The 19,952-nt window shown below is 41.6% G+C and overlaps 1 protein-coding gene and 1 pseudogene across 2 annotated transcripts in view; both read left to right on the forward strand.

Moving 5' to 3' along the window:
* Nucleotides 1–19,952, forward strand: part of LOC309840766 (small integral membrane protein 14 pseudogene) — a 433,613-nt pseudogene that overhangs the window by 330,914 nt on the left and 82,747 nt on the right. The gene's annotated exons all lie outside the window — the stretch shown is intronic.
* SPON1 (spondin 1) overlaps nt 1–19,952 on the forward strand; it is a 256,476-nt gene that overhangs the window by 51,896 nt on the left and 184,628 nt on the right. The window lies entirely within an intron of this gene.

Below are 19,952 nucleotides of genomic sequence, written 5' to 3' on the forward strand. Positions count from 1 at the left end.
AAATTTTCTGGGCTCTGGCTTTATGCTTTGGAGTGAGGGCTGACCAGGAGACGAAGGCTGGCTCCCGCTGACCACAGCCTGCCTCCTGGGAGAGCTTGCCAAGGGAAGGAGAAAGTAAAGAGAGGCAGGAAGCAGGGAAAGGGGTAGGGGGGAGAAGTATGTAAAAAGCCTGGAAGGAGCAATCCAGGAGCCTCCTGAACCATAGGAAGGTGCTGAGTGCAGAAGGTGCTGGTGTCAGAGCTGGGTTCTCATCCTTCAAAGTGATGGTGTAGGTATGATGTGGTAGTCGGCTGTCATTCGAACTGGAAGGAATCCCCCAGGCCATCTCACCCAATGTCCTCATTTTAGGAAACAGCTCCAGAGAGAAGGGATTTGTGAAAAGCCACAGGGGTGCCTGGGTGGCCCAGTCAGTTAGGCATCTGCCTTCAGCTCAGGTCATGATCTCCAGGTCCTGGGATCGAGTCCCACGTCACATCGGACTCCTGGCTCAGCAGGGAGTCTGCTTCTCCCTCTCCCTCTACTTCGCCTGCTTGTACTCTTCTCTGTTTCTGTCTCTCTCCCTCTCAAATGAATAAATAAAATCTTTAAAACAACAACAACAACAAAAAGGCCACACAGATAATAGCAGAGACAGGGCTGATAGCAAGATATAGTGGAAAAAGATTGATTTGTAAAAGAAGAGAGATCAGGGACGGCATCCACACAGGAAACCTGTACTGAGCTACTGTTCTGTCTGAGACGCGGCTGTAGGCACTGGGAGCAGACAGTGTAGTCAAACAGACAGGAAGCTCACCCCCCCCTTTATGGCAACTGTGCCACCACACTCCAGTGATTTTTGCCTCCATGATTCCGTTTCCTCCTCTCTGAAAAAGGAGTGGTAATACTTATCTAATTTTAATTAATTCATTTATTCATTCTGCAGAGATGGATTAAGTGTAGGGGATGTGCCTGGCACAGGGCTGGGGGCCGGTGACACAAAGGTAAGTGATATCCCAGCTTTTGGATATGATGGACTAGACTCAAGATGGTTTTCATCCCAGCCATCCATCAAAATCATCTAGGGCCTTTCAAAAAGCACTGCTGCCCGAGTCCTACTTCCAGAGCTTCTGGTTCAGTGGGTCTGGGTGGGGCTCAGGCTTCACTATTTCACAGAGACCCCAGGTGTCTCAGGTTTGGATTCAGACTATGAAGGAGCCCTGGAAACATTAGGATCCAGGTGATGAGGGTGGAGCGGGGAGAGTGCAGCACCGCTGCCTCAGGCCTGGAAGGCTTCCCAGAGGAAGCGGCATGTAAAGTGAGATCACAAGTAGAAGCCAGTCTGGCAACGAGAAGAAACAGGGTCTGGAGTTGCTGCAGTCCCTCTGGGAATTGCCGTGAGGGTCGGAGAGATCACAGATAGACACATTTAACACAGTCCGAGGCCAGAGAAGAGCACTGCATCTATTGTTCCTTTGCCTGTTTCTCTCTCTCCCTTTGTTCTTCCTGGCCCCACACCCTTCCCGTTAATGTTCATTCTCCTACAATACACTGTCTTGGCTAGACCATGGCTGATTCTTTAGCTTCTAGTAATGATCTTGGAGAACTTCCTCATGTCCTCCATGAGCTGGTGAACTGCTCTCCTGTGGGCTCCCTGCCCACTGCCCCCAGCTCAGGGTGCCTCACCATAGCAGAGCAGAACACCTCACACTCTTGTCTGCCTGATTGGATTGGTGTTTTCACCCCAGGGCTCTACCTTTAGGCACATAGAGACCAAATACATTCTCCCCAGATATTTGATTTGTTTTGCAAGTGCTCAGCCCTCACAGACTGCTAACCACCTTGGATGTGTTTGACAAATAACAACTGAGAGTTAGCATAAATCCACTCCCTTAAGAGAAACCCTACCTTACTGTTACAATCTAGCTAGACTGAAGTTTGGCATTACCCCAGGGGTGGAGAAGTTCACAGATATGTACCGTATCCAGTAGGATATAATAAGTCCATGCACGATGTCTCCTCTTTTCACGCTAAAACAAACAACAAACAAAAACAGAAACAAAAAAACTGAGAAGGAAACCTAACATGCTTTTGTGTCCTGGAGAATGAAGGTATCCTGTGACCTGTTTAAGCCCCTTGTGCAATAACCCTCAGCAGTCTCTTCCTCAAGGTGAGGGGCTGGGGGGAAGGGAGCAGAGTTTTGCTCCTGTGATCGTATCTGCTGACTTACGCAGAGTACAACCAAGCATCAGAGGTAAGGAAGAGACTGGGGCGTTGGGGAGAAAAATTGGTTTTCTGCTGGAAATGTCATTGTCCAATGCTAGGGTAGGGGAGAGTCAGAGAGTCTCACTTTTCTATTTTTAATCTTCAAAATGCAATGAGATTAAAAAAAAAAAAGAATTATATTCTTTCTTCTGCCTGTAAGGTGGTCCTATCCTTTTCCACCTCCCCCCTCCCTACTTTTCCTCATTTTGGGTCATGTTGACATATGGGTGAGACCAGAAACAAAGGTTGCTGGCTCATCCCAGCAGCCATCTGTCCGCACTTGCCAGTGAACTAAATTTGCCAAGAACGCCCACTCCACGGGCTCTGGGGAGAGGCAGTCTGATAAGCTTGTGTCTCCGAGAAAGCCCACGGCTTTGGATGATCAGGACAGGGTGGGGAGGCTGACCCTGTGGGGGAACTGGGGCCCCCATCGAGCCAGTTTCTGTCTGGAGGTCCTGACACTGCAAGAATGATGGAAATGAGGCTGGGGTCGGGGGGTCAACTCAAATATTTAAAGAGCCAGAGCATCTAGTAAAATCTGGCAGGAATTAGTTTTTTTCTGCATCTGACCTCCCCAGATTCCTCTTTCCAAAAATCTAAGTTTTCTCTGGGCACACAGGGTGTTTCTGGAGGCTGGTGATATATGTAGTGGAAGAGTCAGGGGTTCAGGGCCGGACCACCGGGTAGGAGTCCCCGGTAAGCCTGGGGAATCTGATTCAGTGACCCCACTGCTCTGAGCTTCAGTTTCTTCTGTGAGATGGCAGAGTCCCCTCACAGGACTGTTGTGGGCTTTCGATGAGCCAACACGGGTAATGCATGGAAACTCCAGCACAGCGCCTGGGACCCAGAGGGTCCTCGGCAACCTGAAACTTCACTCTTCACTTTGTCCTTTGCTAAATGAAGTCACACCATCGAAAGTCCTCTCCATGTATGAGAGCCATCCATTTGTCCATCCCAGAAGGTGCTGGCACAATAGAACAAGGCTTCCCGAACAGCCACAGGCAGAGCCGGCTAGAGAGATGTACGCTTTGCTGAGCTGATCATAAATCTGAATGAAATAATTATGTATTCAAGAGCAATTCAGTGAGAAGATGCCTCATCTGCCTTGATGGGCTTTTCAATTACTCATTTTTAGTACTGCATTATACCATTCTCTGGCAATAATTATTAAACATTTCAACTGGATTGCCATAGAAAACTTAAAAGGCTGATTTATTTCCTAGGCACTAGACTACCTAGTATAATGTCCCCCAATTAGATGGTTCTGTTTGTTTAAACCTATTTATCAGAGTGATTTTCTAGCATTGAGTCAAAGCTGGCACAGGCTCCCTGAGTGGAAGATGAGGGGACAATGAGTTAGAGCCAGAGGATACAAGCACTAGCCTTGGGGTCCTGGGGGATGTGAGCCCAGGCTCCCCAGTTCCTAGGCCCAGCTTCTGAATTCACAGGCTTGCTGGGATGATGGTGTGAAGTAGTGGTTATGAAGTGTTAGCAGCAACGTGGAGTGTGGACTCAGTAAATGTAGATGTTATTGCTATGGCTGTGCACTGTGGGTAGCCCTGGATTTCCTGCTTATTCACATGTGTGTCAATCACCTGCTAGGCTCTGGGCACTAAGGGTGCTGCCAGAGCCCATTCTCTGTTGTCTCCAAGGGAAGTCACAGTTATTGGGCACCTAGCCCTCCCAGGCACCTTGGAGATCTTCCTTTGTCAGCACTACACTGCTGTTTACACAGGTAAGGACATCAAGACCCAGAGATCAGTTACTTTTTTCAAGGTCATTCAGTTACTAAGACAGAAATCAGACCCAGGTCTTCCTGGTTTGCAAGCCCAAACCTCATACTCTCTCTACCACCCCATACTGTCTCTCGGGACCCCGGGAGGCATATTTCACTTGGTTTCAAGGAGAAATCTTCCTTCTCTTCCTGGTTCTCCTGAAGGAGATGCCTCGTCTCTTACTGGGAATTACCTACCGCTAGTAAATTACCAGTTCTCCCTAAGTCCATTGCTGCCTGTCTTAGCATCTCCCAAGTTATTTTTTTTTAACCAAGGGCTGTACTGTAGATAGAGTGATCAGGCAATGACCCAACACACACACAAACACACACACACACACACCCACACCAGCCCCACTAAAGCTTGTCCACTATACTTGAAGCTCCCAAGCTAGGTAGAGGTGCAGGCCAGCTGCGTTAGTGCCAGGATAATAGTCTATAAGAATCCCTGCAACATCACTGGAAATGTAATGAGATGTGAGAAAATGGGCTTTACCAGAATTATAGGGAGTAAGCATGAGATGAGAATAATGATAGTAATGAGATTTATTATTATACACAGTACACCACGATGATAATACACGCAGGGATAGCTTCCTGCCAGGAATATCTCTAACTATTTTACATATATTAATTCAATTAAACCCTTTCAGCCTATTGAGGTCAGGACTATTGTTATCTCCCACTTTACAGATAGGAAGACTCCTTCTGGAAAGGTTAAGGAATTTGCCAGGGTCACACCACTAATAAACAGGCTGCTGGGCTCTTTCTCAGGCCCTTCACCATTGCCTCCTGCATAGGAGGCAAACTCCCAAGAGTGTTTAAGTGACCAGAGATGGTATCTAGGCTGCCTTCCAGGCTTCCTAGTAGCCAGGTGAGGTGTGCAAGTTCAGGGCCAGGAGCTGAACTGCTCAGAACAATAAAGAGGGAACAAGTGCTGAGCCAGCAGTCTTCCTGCCTCCTCCTACATGGCACTCATCGTCTCCTCCCACGGAATGTTGGGCAAATATTTAGAGAATATCCTTTTGAAAGAAGGCCAGATTATTAGCCTGCTCAGGACACCCACGTGTCCTGGTCCAGCCCAGCTCCCAAGCCTGGCCTGCTGTGTTTGCTTTCAGAATGTGAAATAGCCCACATAGTAGGGAGGGTTAATCTGCTCTACCGTGGGGAACACTGTACATTGGTTCTCAATACTCAGCTTCCATGGATCAGAGGCCGTGTACCCAGGACAAGGTGACAGAGGGGCCATCTACAATGCTCATGGTCACCTCTGCCCTGCTCCTCCCCCAGGTCCTCATGTGTTCTCAGGTCTGAGAGGTGGTGTGCACACCCCTGGCAAAGAGAAGATAGAGCAGAAAGGGTAAAAGAGATGAATAAAATGAAAATAAGAATCTGTTGGAAGAGATGCTAGTGCAGAAAAGGATGATGGTAACTGGTGAGAGATATAGCTAGGCACGGAGAGGTGAGGGTCTTGGTAGGGAAAGAGGGCAAGATTTGGACCTAAATCGTCACAGCCCCGAGGAGGGACCATACAAAGCTACCCTGCACGGTGCCGCTAATCCAGACATCCCCATGCTGTTTCTGATGTGTGTAGAAAAACCTGAAAACATGTGGGGGCTTCTAGGACAAATGGGAAAAACAAGACACAACATTATGCACAGAATACAAACACAACTATCTGCAGATTTCAGAACAGCAAGAGAGAGGAGTCTAGAAGGAAACAGACCGAAATGGCTGAAACAGCAGGACTTGCCTCGCCTTTAGTTTTCTTTGTAAACTTTTCTAAAATGTATTTATGCCTTAGAGCAATAAAGGCAAAATCCTTCTTTAGTTTTTAAAAATCTGTATTGAAATCTCTTTCATAAATGACAAAGCAGCTGTCTTTCCTTCCATGACTTTTGCACTAAAAAAAAAAAAAAAAAAGTAATACACCTGGGAAACTAGAAAGTGGTGATTTAATGACCGGGATTATTTTCTTTGGCTTCTTACTCAGATTTTACTTAAGTAGTTCAAAATCCCTTCTTGGAAAGACCGACCCATCAATAAAAACCTACATTAATTTCACTCCCAGAAAAATTAAAAATATGAAATTTAGCCATAAGAGATGATCAGAATAACCTAAAAATGTTAAGCAACAAAATATATATATATACATATATATATATATATATATATGCAAATATGGGATTTTAGAAAATATGATAGTATTTTATATATATATATGTGTGTGTGTGTGTGTGTGTGTGTGTGTGTGTGTGTATAACCTGAAAAGATACACATCAAAAGGTTAATAATAACTCTCTTGGGGGTAGTAGAATTACACGTAGTACTTGTTTCATAATGTTTACTTCTCTATGTGTTCTGATTTTCCTACACTAAACAAATATCTCTGATGTAGTCATAATAAAAATTTTAGACCTGCTTTACCTCTTCAGGATGTCCTCCTCGTATGTTAATAAGATTAGCTTGCAGAAGCTGTGGGGTGAACATTTCCCTCCAGCTACAAAATACTGAGTGCTTGTTATGGGTATTGAATGCTTTGTAAATACAACCTCATTTATTCTTTATGGCAGTCAAGCAAGATGGGTTTTATTATCCGCATTTTTCAGATGGGAAAACAGACTTGTAGAGGTCAAGTGACTTGGCCAAAGTCATCCAACTAGAAATTGGCAGTCAAGATTTAATGCAAACCTACTTGACTGAAACATTCATGCACTTTCCGTCTACCATACTACTTTGCACAAATATCCAAAGAAAAGGAAAACATATTTATGAGATGATGCCAAAGGACATGTTTTCCTTCATTCAGCCTAACCCACCCCAGGTGTTATTGTCACCTGCACTCTCGGACGCAATAATCCCTATTTAGATATTCTACTGCCCTCTCGCTCAGACTCAGCTCACCCACTACCAAGATCAATAAGGACTTGAGGACAGCATGCTTAAGCAACCACTCTTCCCAGTTGAGGGTTACTACATCACTATCCCTGAGAGGCATCCTTGGTTGTGGTGCTCTGCGTTGACTACTGGGCTCCTGAGTTGTTCTCCTACTCCCATCTCACATCCCCGTAGGAGAAGTCCTTTCTTAAACTAAGGTCCAGGTTTCCAAACCTACCCTCTCCTGCCAGCTCTGCTTCAAGACCATGTTCATGGGGCCAGGTTCCTGTTGTGGGTGCCATTCCAAGTTCTCGTTCCAATTATCTGATTTATCCTTGTTTCTCTTGTGGGAACTGGAGCCCCAACCCTGACCACCAGCCCTTACCTCTATGCCTGAAGCTCTGCTTCTTGAAGGCCAATGTCCAAGATGCCACCTACCTGAATTTCTGGACAGTAATTCTCCCAGATATCCCACTGCCATGGTCCACCCACTTCTTAGAATGCCCGAGACTCCATCTGGGGCCTTGACACTGTTTAGGTAAATCTCTTTCTGTCTGTCAGACCAGAAAGGGTAAGACAACATACCAGGAGAGGACCCAGCTCAGAGCTGAGGAGAAGGATCAAGATTAGATTTAAGAAAGAAGTATTGTGGGGCGCCTGGGTGGCTCAGTGGGTTAAGCCGCTGCCTTCGGCTCAGGTCATGATCCTGGGGTCCTGGGATCGAGCCCCGCATCGGGCTCTCTGCTCAGCAGGGAGCCTGCTTCCTCCTCTCTCTCTGCCTGCCTCTCTGCCTGCTTGTGATCTCTGTCTGTCAAATAAATAAATAAAATCTAAAAAAAAAAAAGAAAGAAAGAAAGAAGTATTGTGTATTGAGTCTGAAAAGAAAGCGAGGCCACAAATACGATGAGGCAGGAGTAGATACCTTAATGGTAAAGACGGGTCCCGAAGCAGCTTTCAAAATGGTATGGCATATGATTCAGGACTAAGAGTGTGAGCAATGAAAAGTTTTAGAAACTCTCAGAGGCATCCTGATGAGGTAGTCTAGAAAAACCCTAGTATTGAAAAGGTCTATTCATGACCAGATGCTCAACCAGTTCCCTTAACTACAGGTTGCCAAGCATTCTGGAAATTAAACCTTGTCCCCCTGTTTGAACCTGGATTTGTTTTACATGCCTATCACACTTGGCTGGATGGGGATTGGCCTCAGGTCCCTTGAGCTCTTTCTTGAAGGGAGTCAGGCAGCCCATTTAGCAGCAAATCTCTCCCAAGTGACTTTAAACTTAAACTTAGCCTCAGATAGTTTATTTTAGCATATATATATATATTAAAAGAACAACAACTGGAGTTTCTGGGTGGCTGAATTGGTTAAGATTCCAACTCTCTTTCTTTTTTTTTTTTTTTTTTAAAGATTGTATTTATTTGACAGACAGAGATCACAAGCAGGCAGAGAGGCAGGCAGAGAGAGGAGGAAGCAGGCTCCCTGCTGAGCAGAGAGCAGGATGAGCAGAGAGCCCCTCTCTCTCTCTGCCTGCCTCTCTGCCTACTTGTGATCTCTATCTGTCAAATAAATAAATAATAATAAAAAAATAAAGTAATACATCATCACTGTAGAAAATTTAGAAAAAACAAAAACATAGAAAGGAAATAAAAATCATCCATAATACTACCAGACCCAAACACGTATTGTAATATGTCTTAATTTTCTGTTCTGGGATACCCAGAAAAGGAATCACAGATTGAAATGAGTGGTGAAGGCTTTATTTAGTCAGATTAGTTGATGGCTAAGATGGTGGCTCTACTCAGACCACAGGAAGGGTGGAGATTTTAGGAGATGGGGCAAGGTACAAGAGCAGGTTTTGATAGAATCAAAGCTTATTGGTAGAAGCTAATATTTTCTGAAAAGCAAACGACTTTGGGAGCATTCTCTGAATTGGAGGAAACAACTCCTTCTGTTCAATGTCTAATTACCATCTGGCAACTGAGGTTGTGGATAAACAATCATATTTACCTGAGGTGGCTTCAATGTCTTGGAAAACATTCTTTGTTTCAGTACTTGGCCAAGGGCCTTGGTCTTAACCCAGCCTGGGATCTTCGTCAGAGGCAACTAGAAGGAGCACAGGTTTTGGCTTCAGACAGTGCTGAATGAATGAATAATTGATCACCCCAAGCTTGATTTCTTCACCTGTAAAATGGAAATAATTACTCCCATGAAGGATTCAATGATGTGACCATGCTAAGTAACTGACACATAGAAAATGGTAATTAAACATTAATTACTTTTGGCTTTACTGATACAGTCACCTAGAATCTCCCAAAGATTGTAAATATTTAGGGTTAAAAGTTCCAAAAGTTGGGACACCTGGGTGGCTCAGTTGGTTAAGTGTCTGCCTTCAGTTCAGGTCATGATCCCAAGGTCCTGGGATCGAGCCCCACATTGGGCTTCTTGCTCAGCAGGGAGCCTGCTTTTCCCTCTGCCTTGTGTGCTCTCTCTCTCTCTCTCTCTCTGACAAATAAATAAATAAATAAATAAATCTTTAAAAAAAAAAAAAAGTTCCAAAAGTTCTCAGTGTGAACCAGTAAAGGAGAAGCCAAGTGCACAGGTCTAAGAAAATCACAATTGTTTGGAAATCCACCCTCACAACAATAAAGCTGCATAAGGGAAACTAAGTGCCCTCTACGAAAATCTCAAGCAAAGTACTATTTAAATTTACCAAGTACTTATGTGCATGTTGGAATAGGGTATTTAGTTGTGGGCTGGTCCAGTGTATGTGGTTCTGTAGGAGTAAGCTTGACTAGAGAGAAACTTCTGACCTAACTAACATGAGGGAATGACACTATTAGGACAGCCTATGGCATAGGAAAAGAACAGAGAGATGAGAGCCAGGTAGGATTCAAACCCTGGCTCTGCCCCTGTCGGACTTGGACAGTTTATTTAACCCATCTATGTCACAATTGTTTCTTGAAGGATAGGCTTATCAATTTTGGGGGGAAGTAGAAACGATATATGTAAAGTCCTTGGCCAATATAGTCTCAAAAATGTTATTATAATTAATTGTTATTATAATTAAGGCTATTAATTACCATCTAGAAAAAGTCCAAAGTCAGAAGAAGTCCAGGGAGTTGTCTAAGAGAGTTAAGGCGGATATTACAGCCCAGGCACAGAGCGGGGAATCTCACAACCAAAGGGAGGAGGCAAGTACACCAAGTTCTTCAGCATGCAAATATTATGGAATAGGCTCTGTGCTGAGTACTGGGGAAACAATAAGAAAAAACCCAAGAGACATGGTGCCTGCCCTCATGTGGCTTACAGGTTATTAGAGAAATAGACATTAATCAAGGAATCAAACAAATATATGTAAAATTAAAAAATAAAGCCTCTGAAAGGAGAGAGATGGGTCGTATGAGAACATATCAGGGAAGAAATTGCCATAGTGAAAGAAAACAGGGAAGGCTTTCCAATGAAAACCATGAGTGAGCTGAGGTGGAGGAAAGGAAGCAGGGGAGGGAGGAGAGGGGAGAAGGAGGGATGAAAGGAATGGGGAAGACGGAGAAACGGAAAAGATGGGAGGGAAAAAGGAAATAGGAATTGGTCAGTCTTTGGCAAGAGAAAACACAAGTCCAAAGTAGTCAAGTACAAAAAACAAAGAGGCACAGTATGAGTCTAGAGAAGTAGGAAGGTAGATTCAACTCTATTAAGGACTTCAGTCTTGATTCTAGAAGCAGTGAAAATATGTAAATTGTTCTAAGGAGGGAGATATTACAATTAAATTTGTGTTTTTAAAAGATCACTTTGGCTGGCCATATAGAGAACAAGAGAGAACGTACAAAGGCTAGTTAGAATACCTTTATTTTAGTTCAGACTAAAAATGATGTAGCTCAGTCTGCATAGTAATAGGGATGGTAGTAGAAATTCAAGAGATACTTGGAAGGTAAAATGGGCAGCATTTAGATATGAAGGGGAGAGGGTAGGAAGAGCCAAAGAGGACATCCAGTATTTCTGACTTGTACAACTGAAGTAGGGCCAGGCTAGGGGGAACATAGTTAAGTCAGTTGCTAATGCGGTAGTTTGAGGTGGTTTTGATCCAAGAGCAAATGCAGATAGAAGATAGAAGGTCAGAGCTATATGTCTGGAGATCAGAGGAATGACCAAGACTGGAAATACAAATTTGTGAACCATCCACACATAAGTAGTAATTAAAGCCAGTTGAGTAAGATCACCTGAAGAGATAGAATAAAGAGGGTTTAGGACTAACCTTGAGCAATTACAGATTCAAAGGCCAGTAGAGGAGGATGAGCAGTCAAAGAAAGAAAGTGGAGAAAGAGTAGGTAAGAAAGTGGAGGCAAAGAGGAGTCATGGCGCTAAAATCAGACAGGGAGAGAGTGCTTTGAGAAGAAAGCCTACAGAGGATTTACTGGATTAAGCATTGCAGAAGGCACTGATGGTTTTAGCCTAGAGCTGTCTAGGTACCATGATGTTCCTCAAACTCCTGGGATTAAGCTGAGAAGGAGTGGGAGCTGAAGTGAAGACAGTAAACATAGCCAACTCCTTCAAGTCATTTGATTGTGATGGATAGGAGAGAGCACATCCCCTCCTGGGGAGGGACGGAGGGCTAACTCAGGGCCACTTAATTTGTGAATTGGAGAGACCCAAACATGCTTAACAATTATGCTTAACAGGCTAATGGGAATGATTCCACTGGGACAAAAGTTGAATCTGGCAGGGAGAAAGTCATTCTTAGAGTCAGGAAGAAGTAATGAGAACAAATCAGAAATGTAAGAAAAGTGAGGCTCCTTTATTATAACCGCAAAGAGGACAGGGCAGATGCAAATGAGAGAATGATGTCCTATACATCTAATGACTTCAGTTTCTTCTATAAAGACACAAGATAAAACAATAAGTGAAAAGGAGAGATAAGGGGCGCCTGGTGGCTCAGTGGGTTAAGCCGCTGCCTTCGGCTCAGGTCATGATCTAAGGGTCTTGGGATCGAGCCCCCGCATCAGGCTCTCTGCTCATTGGGGAGTCTGCTTCCTCCTCTCTCTCTGCCTGCCTCTCTGCCTGTTTGTGATCTCTCTCTGTCAAATAAATAAAATCATTTAAAAAAAAAAAGGAGAGATAAAAGTTGGAGGTTTGGGGAGAGTCAAGAAGATCTAAAGTCATCATTAACAAGAAAGGGAAAGTAAAATAACAAATAGGAAGTATTTGGCTAGAATCTAACCTGCTGAGGTCTTAATCAGATACACACAGCAGTGTAGCAGGGCAGACTCAAGACTAGAAGTCAGTTAACATAGAAGACAACTGGTCTTATCATGGAGTGAGTACTTTATCTAAGGTTGGGATTTCATCACATCAGGATGATAAAATGACAGAGGTAAGGGAGTTTTTAGAGTTTATATACTATATATGTAAAAATAAAGACCTACAAATAGATAATACCATGTTGATAAGAAGAACAAGGAAAGGGAACTTGCCCTTCTAGAAATTAAAATATAGTGCCATGGGCAGGGGGTGGGTAGGAGACTAGAATAGAAAGTCTGGGACTAAATGTTGAGTGTGTGGAAACCTGATATATGACTAGGTTGAATATATGCCCCATTTGCCATGGGAAAGTCTCAGTTTTGCCTGTTATCCCAGAACAGTGATTAATAACGGCCTTTTTATTCTTGTTTAGACAATAAATTATGTTGTCATTCTATATATGACAGAGGTGGCATCACAAAAAAGTGGGGGAAAGATGAATTAAGTAGTGTAGAAATAACTCACAGTGTGAACTTCTGGTGTCCTATCCCACATATAAGAAGTGGAAGTCAACACTGTGTTCTAACGGCAAGTGAAAAGCTAAGCAAACTGAAAAATCAATAGCTCTTAGATCCATCAGAGAAGTAAGTCCACAGGGCAAACCACTGCCCCCAATATTGGGGAGACAGGAGGACACAGAGGATCACAATTTCATCAGAGCAGAAATCTCCACCTGCCAACATAGCAAAACCTCAACTATAATTGCTAGATTAATACTAGGGGCTCAGTGTGGACAATTCTGAGAGATAAAAACTCCAGAGGCACCCAATCATTGGGTTGCAGATGGGGGACAAAATTCTTGAGCTTTACCTCCAGGAATTCTATTAGATTCTCAGTGTGAGTTTCAGAGAAAAACTGTTGTGCTTCTGGCAGGGGGAGGAGAAAAGAAACTCTCTATGAATACACCAAAGCATTCTGTTCTTAAAAGGACTTGCCCTCAGGAGAAACTATTTTACCAGAGCCTAACCTGCTGAGGTTTTATCAGAGCCTAATCTACTGGGGGGAAGAGAAATGCTCAACACCAGTCCCTCTTGCTTTCCATGTGGTGGAAGGAAAATACACAACTGCAGATACTTCAGCCATCCAGTACCGTCTAAGGTGAAGGAGGGTGGTCACGGGGATGGCTGAGAAGCCCAAGTGAGGTTCACAGTCCAGGGGCACAAGTCACCAACCAACAGACTGAGACCTGATCATAGCACTAGAGAACACATCCCCTCCCCAACAACTTTCCACCACATTACTAAAGGACGATTTATTTTAATTCCTTTTACACAGTACACCATATCCACCTGTCATCAAAAAATTAAAAGGCATACTAAGAGGCAAAAAACACAGTTTGGAAAGACAGAGAAAGCATAAGAAGCAGGCGTGGCAGAGATGTTGGAATTAAGACTGGGGATTTAATGCAAAGCGATTACTATGCTAAAGGATCTAATGGATAAAGTAGATAGCATGTGAGAACAGATGGACAATGTAAGAAGAGAGACAGACACCCTAAGGGAAAAAAGAACAAAAAGAAATGCTAGAGATCAAAAACCTTGTCAAAAATGAAGATTGTCGGGGTGCCTGGGTGGCTCAGTGGGTTAAAGCCTCTGCCTTCAGTTCGGGTCATGATCCGAGGGTCCTGGGATCGAGCCCCGCATTGGGTTTTCTGCTCAGCAGGGAGCCTGCTTCCTCCTCTCTCTCTCTCTCTCTCTCTGCCTGCCTCTCTGCCCATTTGTGATCTCTTATCTATCAAATAAATAAATAAAATATTTTAAAAAATGAAGATTATCTTTGATGAACTTATTAGTAGACTGGACACAGCTGAGGAATCTTTGAGCTTAAGGAAATATCAACAAAAACCTCTAAAACTGAAAAGCAAAGAGGACAAATACTGAAAAAAAAAAAAAACCCAGAACAGAATATCCAAGGACTGTGGGACAGCTATAATAGATGTAATATATGCATAGTGTGAATACCAGGAGAAGAGAGAAAGGAACAGAAGAAATATTTGAAACAATGGGGACCAAGAATGTCCCCAAATCAATATCAAACACCAAACCACAAATTCAGGAAGCTCAGAGAATGCCAAGAAGGATAAATATCCAACTGCACCTAAGCATATCATTTCTAAGCTAAAGAAAATCAAAGGTAAAGAAAAAAATCCTGGAAGAAGCCGGACTGGAGGGAAAATTCTTACCTATATAGGAATAAAGATAAGAATTATATCCAACTTATCCTCAGAAACCATACAAATAAGAAGAAAGTAGAGTGAAATATTTAATGTGTTGAAAGAAACAAAACACTGAGAATTCTGTACCCTGTAAAGTTATTCTTCAAATGTGAAGGAGAAATACTTTCTCAGACAAATCAAAACTGAGGGAATTTGTTGTCAGTAGATCTGTCTTGCAAGAAATGTTTTTAAAGTTCTTTATAGAGAAGAAAAATAATATAAGTCAGAAACTTGGATCCCCATAAAGAAAAGAAGAACATCAAAGTAGGAATAAGTGAAGGAATAATAAAAAATTTTATTTTTCTTATTAATTGATCTAAAAGATAATAGTTTTTCTAAATAATAACAGCAACAATTCATTCAATTATATATGTTTATGCCTGCATACGTACTTATGAATAAGTAAAATGAATGACAACAATAATGCAAAGGAATGGAGGAAGGAACTAAGAATATTTGGGTATCATAAGGTGACTGAACTATCTGTAAAGCAGTATAATGTTATTTGAAAATAGGCTTGAGCTAGTTGTAAACATATACTGTGCACTCTAGGATAACCACAAAAAAGCAAATAAAAAAGGAAATATAATTGATTTGCAAAGAAAAGAGAGAAAATAGAATCATAAAAATGGTCAAAGACAAAAATGAAAATAAAAAGGTAAACAAATAGAAAATAAGTATGGCATATTAATCCAGCTATATCAGTAATCACCTTAAATATTAATAGTCTAAATCTGCCAACTAAAAGATTATCAGAGTGAATCAAAAACAAGATCCTGATATGTTGACTACAAGAAACCCACTTTATATATAAAGGCACATGAGGAGGCCTGGGTGGCTCAGTGGGTTAAAGCCTCTGCCTTCAGCTCAAATCATAATCCCAGAGTTCTGGGATTAAGCCCTGCATCAGGCTCTCTGCTCAGCGGGGAGCCTGCTTCCCACCCCCCCAACCCCCGCCTGCCTCTCTGCCTACTTGTGGTCTCTGTCCGTCAAATAAATAAAATCTTTTAAAAAAATATAAAGGCACATGTAATTAAACGCAGAATGAAAGATATACAATGCAAACACAAATCGTAAGAAAGCACGTATAGCTATATTAATATCAGACAAAGCAGACTTCAGAGCAAAGACGGTTCTCAAGAACAAGAGGAGCATTACATAATGATAAAGGGGTTAGTATTCTAAGAAGACATAATAATCCTTAATTTTAAGTACCTAACAACAGAGCATCAAAAATATGTGAGGTAGAAACTGATAGAACTACAAGAAGAAATAAATGAATCCACTGTCATGGTTGGAGACTTCAACACCTCTCTATTACATATGGACAGACCCACCAGTCAGAAAATCAGTAAGGACATAGTTGGACTCAACAGTACTATCTATAAAGTGGTTATAATTGACATCTACAGACTACTTCATCTAATAATAGCAGATTACATATTCTTCTTAAACTCACATGACACATTCACCAAGATATACCACATTCTGGGCCATAAAACACACCTTAACAAATTTAAAAGAACAGAAATCATATAATGTCTGCTCTCAGACCACAATGAAATTAAACTGGAAATAACAGAAAGATAGCTGGAAAATCCCCATTAACAACACATTTCTAACCAATACATGCGTCAAGGAAGAAATTTCAAAAGAACTTTAAAAATATTTTAAACTAAGTGAAAATATAACTTTAAAATTTGTGGAATGCAGCAAAAGCAATGCTTAAGGGAAATTTAGAGCATTGAATGTATATATTAGAAAAGAAAAAGATATAAAAGCAATGATCTCAGCTTCCTCTCTAGAAAAAGAAAAGAAAATTATATCCAAAGTAAACAGAGAAAAAGAAGTAATGAAAATGAGAGAAGAAATCAATGAACCAACAAAACCAAAAGATTGGCTCTTCGAAAAGATCAAAAAAATTGATAAGCACCCAGCCAAGCTGACTCTGAATAGGCCTATATCTATTAAAGAATTGAATCAATGATTAGTAATCTCCCAAAACAGAAAATACCAGACCCAGATGAGTTCACTGATGAATTCTACCAAATATTTAATGAAGAAATTATACCAACACTCTACTTTCTAACTCAGTCTATTATGCCTGTGGCACTCTAACACCAAAACCAAAGACTGCAAAAAAGGAAAACTACCGACTCCTATTTCTCATGAATATAGAACCTAATTTCCTCAACAAAAGGTCAGAAAATCAAATCCAACAATGTCCAGAAAGAATAGATACCCTAACCAAGTGGAATTTATCCCAGGTAATGCAAGGCTGGTTCAAAATTTGAGTATCAATTAACATAATCCATCATTTCAACAGACTAAAGAAGAAAAATGTGATCATTATCAGTAGATGTGGAAAAAGCATTTGGCAAAACCCAACACCCACTCATGATAAAAACCCTCAACAAACTAGGAATAGAGAGGAACATCTCAACTTAATAAAGAGCATTTACAAAGAAAACCTGTCCCTAATAGCATACTTCCTGGAAAGAAACTTGAAGCTTTCTCCATAAGATCAAGAACAAGGCAAGGATACCCTCTCTCACCACTACTTTTCACCTTTATACTAGAAATTCTAGATAATGCAATAAGACAAGAAAAGGAAATCAAAGGTATACAGATTGGGAAGGAAGAAATAAAACTCTTTTCTCAGATGACGTAATTGTCTACATAGGAAAATCTGAAAGAATCAATAAAAAACCTCCTGGAACTAAAAAGCAATTATAATAAAAGGTTACTGGTTGTCAGGGGTTGGAGGGAGGAAAGGATGAACAGGCAGAGCACCAAGGATTTTTTTTTAAAGGTTTTATTTATGTGACAAACAGAAATTACAAATTGGCAGAAAGGCAGGCAGAGAGAGAGAGAGAGAGGAGGAAGCAGGCTCCCTGCTGAGCAGAGAGCCTGATGTGGGGCTCAATCCCAGGACTCTGAGATCACGACCTGAGCCAAAGGCAGAGGCTTTAACCTACTGAGCCACCCAGGTGCCCCTTAAAGCAGTGAAACTATTCAGTATAATACCATAAAATCTCAGTGGTGAATGCACGTTATTAATCATTTGTCAAACCCCACAGAATAAACAGCACCAGGAGTGAACCCTCATGTATACTCTGGACTTTGGGTGCTGGCGATGGGTCAGTGTGGGTTCATCAGTTGTAATAAATGTACCAGTCAGGTGCTGGACGTTGATAATAGGGAAAGTTGTTCATGTGTGGGGACAGGGAATCTATGGAAACTCCGCATTCTCTGCTCAATTTTGGTGTAAAACTAAACTGCTCTTAAAAAATTAAGTTTAGTTATTATTTTTTTTAAAGATTTATTTATTTGACAGAGAGATCACAAGTAGACAGAGAGGCAGGCAGAGAGAGAGAGAGAAGCAGACTCCCTGCTGAGCAGAGAGCCCGACGCGGGACTCGATCCCAGGACCCCGAGATCACGACCTGAGCTGAAGGCAGCGGCTTAACCCACTGAGCCACCCAGGTGCCCCGTTTTTAGTTATTTTTTTAAAGCAGCTCAGAGTGCGGAGAAAATGGAATTGGAACCCTACTCCACTGTATTAAAAAATAAACTCTAAATAGATTGAAGACCTATATGTGGAAGGTAAAATTACAAAGCTAATGGTTTAAAAAAAAAAAAAAAGAACAAAACCAAAAACTGGAAAATATCTTTGCAGTCTGTTTTTTAGGCAAGACCACAAAAGTACAAGCCATAGGAGAGAAATTGGTGAATCTGACTAGATGAAAGTTATTTCTGTTCAGTGAAGAATTCCAAAAGTAAGATGAACCTCTGGGGGAAACTCCCACTACATGGTTTATATTACTGAGAAGCTCTCATGTGGGTTCGCAAGTAGAGCAGCATGAAGAGCTTCATTGCAGCAATGTTTGTGGAGGTAAAGATCTGGAAGTCAGCTGACTGCACGTCACTGGGGGAATGGACTGGTGCAGTAGAACGGTAGGCCACAGTCAGAAGCAATGAATTACATTCACATATAGTAACTTTGACTTACAGGTATCCCCACTTCTTGAAAGTTCATATTATGCCACTTTGCTTGTATGGAAGACCTACACTAGTACCCGTTTTCACCACCTGAAAGAAATCCAAAGAGGATTTTCACTTTTGTGAAAAGGGTAAAAAATGCAAATAGCACTCAGCTTTTGTTTTACAGTGAGCCGTTTAGAGGCAGTGCAAAACAGCAAGAGAGATACGGCCAAACTCCTTCCCCAGAAACTACACTCAGCATCTCAGCCTCAAGCCCTGTATGGCTTTGAACTGTGTCTGGGAGCAACTATGTTTTATCTTGATTTATTTTGTGCATCTGTTAGCAAGATGTGTCCTAAGGTATCAAAAGCCGGAGAGAGGTTATTTTTGGGGTCTGGGAACACTTAAAAAAATTTTCCATATAAATTAATGGTAATTGCTTCTTCAGTTTATACCATTCCGGCTTACAAAAGATTTCATAGATATGCTCTACTTTTCAGATAGTGGGGGAAACCTGTATCTTAAAAACGTAAGATTAAGTGAAAGAAACATTAAAATACAAAACAGGGGCACCTGGGTGGCTCAGTGGGTTAAAGCCTCTACCTTCAGCTCAGGTCATGATCCCAGGGTCATGGGTTTGAGCCCCACATCAGGCTCTCTGCTTAGCAGGGAGCCTGCTTCCTCCTCTCTCTCTACCTGCTTCTCTGCCTACTTGTGATCTCTGTCTGTCAAATAAATAAAAATAAAATCTTAAAAAAAATAAAATACAAAACAATTCTATGTAACTTCAAGTTACATATATATGTATATGTGTATAGATATACACCCACATAATATATAATACATACACATATTTTATATATACATTACACATATTTTATATATACATTATGAATTATATAAACATTTGTATGTGTATACACACACACTCAGAAGGGCATAGATAGTGGGAGTAGGATAAAGAATATTGAGATAAAAACTATATAAAGAAGATTGCTTTTGCTTCATTCAGGGATATAAATATATGATGAACTAAGGAGTTTGAGTGACTTCATTGTTTTTTTTTAACCTGCTATCCTAAAAGAAATATGAATTTTTAAAGTAAAATAAATACAATATGAATATTATCATCTTACTAAATTGTATTTGAAGATTAAATGAGTAAGTCAGATAAAGCACTTAGCTTACTGCCTAGCACTTACTAAACAATAAATGTTATCTGTTATTGTTATTAGCACTACTCACGACACAGCATATACCAATCAATTGAAGTTGGCACTTGGATTTAGATGATTCCCCCCGAGAGATCCTTCCAGGTCTAATAGTCTGTAATAATACTAGAGAGATAGGCAAGTTCTGGCAGCATTTCAGGGGAAATGCTGAACCAGTCTTGGGGAATGGGAATGGCTACCAGATTTTTCACAGTGTCCGCGGAAAGCTTGATGGTTAACTTGGGAGAACTCTGACACAGTGCACGAACGCGGGAGATAGAGATTGCCAAGGAAATAGTGCCGGAAAGCTGGGATAGAGTTTATGTACTTTGGTGGACTTCCTCCAAAGGGGTG

Source organism: Mustela nivalis (assembly GCF_964662115.1).
Source record: "Mustela nivalis genome assembly, chromosome: 9".
Taxonomy (NCBI): Eukaryota; Metazoa; Chordata; class Mammalia; order Carnivora; family Mustelidae; genus Mustela; species Mustela nivalis.